Genomic DNA, 6,000 nt, shown 5'->3' on the forward strand with positions numbered 1-6,000 from the left:
AAAGTGAAAAGTGAAAGTGAAGTCACTCAGTCATGTCCGACTCTTCTCGACCCCATGGACTGCAGCCTACCAGCCTCCTCCATCCATGGGATTTTCTAGGCAAGAGTACTGGAGTGGGGTGCCATTGCCTTCTCTGCCTTCCAGCCCTAGGCAATCACAAATCTACTTTCTGTTTCTATGAATTTCCCTATTCTGGACATTTTATGTAAATGGAATCATACAACATGTGGCCCTTTATGACTGGCTTCTTTATCTTCAGTTCAGTTCAGTCGCTCAGTCGTGTCCGATTCTTTGTGACCCAGTAGACTGCAGCACGCTAGTCTTGCCTGTTCATCACCAACTCCTGGAGCTTACTCAAACTCATGTCCAATGAGTCGGTGATGCCATCCAACCTTTTCATCCCCTATCATCCCCTTCTCCTCCTGCCTTCAATCTTTCCCAGCATCAGGGTCCTTTCTAATGAGTCAGTTCTTCGCATCAGGTGGCCAGAGTATTGTAGTTTCAGCTTCAGCATCAGTCCTTCCAATGAATATTCAGGACTGATTTCCTTTAGGATGGACTGGTTTAATCTCCTTGCAGTCCAAGGGACTCTCACGAGTCTTCTCCAACACCACAGTTCAAAAGCATCAATTCTTTAGCAGTCAGCTTTCTTTATGGTCCAACTCTCACATCCATACATGACTGCTGGAAAAACCATTTATCTTAGCATGTTTTCAAGATTCATCCACATTATAATATGGTCACTGATTCATTCTTTTTTATCATTAAATCATATTCATGTATATATATATACCACATTTTCTTTGTCCATCAGTTAATGGACATTTGGGTTGTTTCCAGTGTTTAGCTGTTATGAATAAAGCTACTATGAACATTCAAGAACAAGTTTTTGCATGAACATACATTTTCAACTCTTTTGGGCATATATGTATATAGGAGTAAAATTGCTTGGTCATATGGACTGGGTCATATCATAATTGTGCCATTTTGTATTTCCACCAACAATGTATAACAGTCCCAATTTCTCCACAACCTCGACAACATTTGTTATTTTCCATTTTTTAAACACAGTCATTCGAATGGAGTACTATCTAGTAGAGTGACATCTCATTGTAGTTTTAATTTGCATTTCCATAATGGCTAGTAATGATGTTTATTGACCATTTGTGTATCTTCTTTGGAGAAATTTCTATTCAAGTCCTTTGCTCATTTTTAATTGGGTTATTTGTCTTTTTATTGCTGGATTGTAAGAATTCTTTATGTATTCTGGATTCTAGGCTCTTATCAAATATATTTTTTGCAAATATTTTCTCTCATCTGGACTGTTGTCTTTTCACTACCTTAATAATGTCCTTTGGTGAAAAGTAAGCTTTAAGCTTGATGAAGTCCAAATTATCTATTTTTCGTTTGGTTGCTAGTCCTTAATGTATCATATCTAAGAAAAACTGTTGCCTAATGCAAGGTCATGAAGATTTATACCTATGTTTTCTTCCAAGTATTTTATACTTTTAGCACACATGTTTGGATCTCTGATCCATTTTGAATAAATTTTTGTAAGTGAAGTGAGGTAGAGGTCTAACTTCACTCTTTTGAATACAGTTATCCAGTTGTCCCAGTGTACAAAAGACTATTTTTTCCCATTGAATGATCTTAGCATCCTTATCAAAATAAATTAACATATATGGATTTATTTCTGGGCTCAATTCTAGTCCATCAATTTATCTTCATGCCTGTGCCACATTGTCATGACTACTGTGGCTTTGTCCTAAGTTTTGAAATTGAAAACTGAAAAGTGAGTCCTCCAGTAGAATATACTTCAACAGTGTTTTGTAACTTTTTCACTTTAAAAACTTGAAGGTATTCACATCAACATGTCAACAAACACAATTCTATGGCATCAGTTTAAGTAAATGTGTAGTATCCCACATGAATTTTCCATTAGCTATTTGACCAGAATAATTATAGCATGTTGTTAGATTCATAGATCATTTCCAATCTTTTGCTCTAATAAATAACTGGATTTTTACTTATTAGGCTTATCTTAGATGCTATAAATGTATTTTTTTCATGAGTTTACTCAATTCTCTATTAAGACCTTCAATCCAAATAAACTGTAAAATCTCCTATTAAAGTGTAATATTGGGCTTTTCTGGAGGTTTGGTGTAAAGAATCTGCCTGCCTATGTGGGAGACATGGATTCCATCCCTCATTCAGGAAGACCTCATAAGCCACGGAGCAACTAAGTCCATGAGCCACAAATTGAGTCTGTGCTCTAGGGCCTGGGAGCCACAACTACTGAGCCCACGTGCCCAAGAGCCTGTGCTCTGCAACAAGAGAAGCCACCGCAATGAGAAGCCCCTGCACCACAACTAAAGAGGAGCCCCCGCTCGCTGCAAGTAGAGAAAAGCCTGTGTAGCAACAAAGACCCAGCACAGCCAAAAATAAATACATGAAATTATTTTTAAGTATATTAGCCATTTTCCGTCATTCTTGCTATTAACAATTTCCTATCCATGTTTGTCTCATTTATTTGTAATGTACAGGAGTGAAACAACAGCCAGGGCATCTTGCTGCTTAGAATATTTTGGGAAGAAATGAAAACTGAAGCTAAGCTGATTTTTAATATTTCAGGCGTGGCCTTTTATTCTACTTGAGTGTGTGCTATCTTGCTTCATTTGTGTCTGACTCTTTACAACCCTATGGACCATGGCCCTCCAGGCTCCTCTGTCCATGGAGATTCTCCAGGCAAGAATACTAGAGTGGGTTGCTCTGCTCTCCTCCAGGGGATTTTCCCAACCCAGGGATCAAACCCACTACTGTTATGTCTCCTGCATTGGCAAGTGGGTTCTTTCCACTAGTGCCACCTTCATTCTACCTGGAAGATATAAATCCTTGTTATTTCATATATTCATTTTGTAAAGTAATACATTCATCTAGTGCAAAATTTAAGAGATACCAAAGAGTAGCTGGTGCATAAGTCTCCCAACAGCACCCAGCTTTCCCTCTCTGTTACCAGTGTCCTCCATCCCAACATCCATCATCCGTCCATCCATACAACTAACATTTCATGGTGTCTGCTCTGTGTGAAGACAACCAGCTACAGTAGATCAGGGAGATTTGAATCCCACATCTAGCACTGACAGCCTATGGCCTTGAGCAGACCACTTGGTCAAGTCTCAGTTTCCTCATCTGTGAGATGAGGATAAAGACAATTACCTTATACATCATTGAGAGGCTGTATTACAAGGTACCTAGCAGAGGCCTGGGTGCTATGGATACCAGTATGAAGCCAGATGTCATCTGTTCTCAAGAGCTCTGTTCAAGCGCCCCACTCAGATCTGCATCTTAGTTCCCCCTTCCTGTCTTCCCTTCTTTGGATCAGGCTATTTTTCTGGCTACCAGCCTAGAATCTCTCCTGCCACTACAAGGAGTCCATCCACAGGGCTGGGCCCTGCATACAGGCATGAGGTAGAAGCCTAGGACTTCCCACTGCCACATTCTGTCCCTGAGAATTTTTGACTAAATCTCAAGCATCATATTCAGCAGTGTTATCTTGTCAGAAGCTGTAAAACCATTTACACTTTTGTCTAAATATTATGGATGGCAAGTATTCAACCTTGGGGAGAAAAGATAGACAGTGAACTCACCTGGTTCAGGTGTCATAATTTTGTTCTTCTTGAAGAAAAATCATCCCTGAACTCTGTTCGAAAATATTGGCCAACATCTTCCCTACCAGCCAGGCTATCTATCTGTAGAGAAGAGCAAGTTTTCAGTCTGAAAATACCTACTTCCAGACATCGGGTTTTTGTTTGGATTTCCCCAGTGGGACCAGTGGTAAAGAACCCGCCTGCCAATTCAGGAGACATAAGAGGCACAGGTTCAATCCCAGGGTTGGGAAGATCCCCTGGAGGAGGGCATGGAAACCCACTGCAGTATTCTTGCCTGGGGAATTCCCATGGACAGAGGAGCCTGGCGGGCTACAGATCATAGGGTCACAAAAAGTTGGATACAGTTAAAGCAACTTAGCATGCGTGGTGTTTGTTTGTTCATTTGTTGGCCATGTTTCGTGGCTTGCGGGATCTTAGTTCCCTGACCAGTGATTGAACCCAGTCCCTCAGCAGTGAGAGTTCCGAGCCATAACCACTGGACTGCCAGGAAACTGCCAGTGGGTTTATTTTTTTTTTACAAAGTGTTCTCACTTTGCCACTGAACATATTAAGAAAACACATTCTGGGGAGGGGCACCTTTGGTGAGTAGAGGGATTCTTGAGAGAGACCAAGACAAAGAAACTCCCACATTTGGGGGAGTTGCAGCCTGAAGGCCAGTCTCTCCTTCCATTCCTGCCTTTGGGTCCTTCTGCCACCAGGGAGCTGCTACCTGTGAGGTGACCATGCTGTCCCCAAATCAGTCAGCCTCTGGAGGAAACTAAGGGCTTCTTCCCTTCACCCTGAGCTAGGTTTCCCCACCAGCTCAAGGTCTGCAGGTACAGGCAGCCAGGCCTGGGAGGGACCACACACCCTGCTTCTCTCCAGACACAGTACAGGTGTGTGCTTCTGGGTCACATTTTGGTGTCATGATACCACTGACTTTCTCATCATTGCAGTAGTCTTTTCCAAATAGGAAAAGGAGTACGTCAAGGCTGTATATTGTCACCCTGCTTATTTAATTTATATGCAGAGTACATCATGAGAAACACTGGGCTGGAAGAAGCACAAGCTGGAATCAAGATTGCTGGGAGAAATATCAATAACCTCAGATATGCAGATGACACCACCCTTATGGCAGAAAGTGAAGAGGAACTTAAAAGCCTCTTGATGAAAGTGAAGGAGGAGAGTGAAAAAGTTGGCTTAAAGCTCAACATTCAGAAAACTAAGATCATGGCATCTGGTCCCATCACTTCATGGGAAATAGATGGGGAAACAGTGGAAACAGTGTCAGACTTTATTTTTTTGGGCTCCAAAATCACTGCAGATGGTGATTGCAGCCATGAAATTAAAAGACTCTTACTCCTTGGAAGGAAAGTTATGACGAATCTAGATAGCATATTAAAAAGCAGAGACATTACTTTGCCAACAAAGGTCCATCTAGTCAAGGCTATGGTTTTTCTAGTAGTCACGTATGGATGTGAGAGTTGGGCGGTGAATAAAGCTGAGCACTGAAGAATTGATGCTTTTGAACTGTGGTGTTGGAGAAGACTCTTGAGAGTCCCTTGGACTGCAAGGAGATCCAAGCAGTCCATCCTAAATGAGATCAGTCCTGAGTGTTCATTGGAAGGACTGATGTTGAAGCTGAAACTCCAATATTTTGGCCACTTCATGTGAAGAGTTGACTCATTGGAAAAGACCCTAATACTGGGAAGGATTGGGGGCAGGAGGAGAAGGGGACGACAGAGGATGAGATGGCTGGATGGCATCACAGACTCGATGGACGTGGGTTTGGATAGACTCTGGGAGTTGGTGATGGACAGGGAGGCCTGGCATGCTGCGATTCATGGGGTCACAAAGAGTTGGACACAACTGAGCGACTGAACTAAACTGAACTGATGTGCTACTGTGACTCACTGAAGGTTCAAATGATGGTTAGCACTTTTTAGCAATATTTTTACATTAAGGTAGGTATGTACTTTTTTTTTTTAGAGATAATGCTATTGCACACTTAATAGACTACAGTATAGTGGATGGCATCACCGACTCGATGGACATCAGTTTGAGTAAACTCCGGGAGTTGGTGATGGACAGGGAGGCCTGGCGTGCTGCAATTCATGGGGTCGCAAAGAGTTGGACACAACTGAGTGACTGAACTGAACTGAACTGAATTGATAGTATAAATGTAACTTTTATGTGCAGTGGGAAATCAAAAAATTCATTTGACTAGCTTTATTGTGATATGGCTTTATTGTAGTGTTCTGGAACCAAACCCACAATATCTCTGAAGCATGCCTGTAATATTTCTATAAACTTGTATTGAATCACTGAAAAATGAGAGGATTTCTTGCCTCTG

Source organism: Dama dama, chromosome 8, assembly GCF_033118175.1.
Source record: "Dama dama isolate Ldn47 chromosome 8, ASM3311817v1, whole genome shotgun sequence".
NCBI lineage: Eukaryota > Metazoa > Chordata > Mammalia > Artiodactyla > Cervidae > Dama > Dama dama.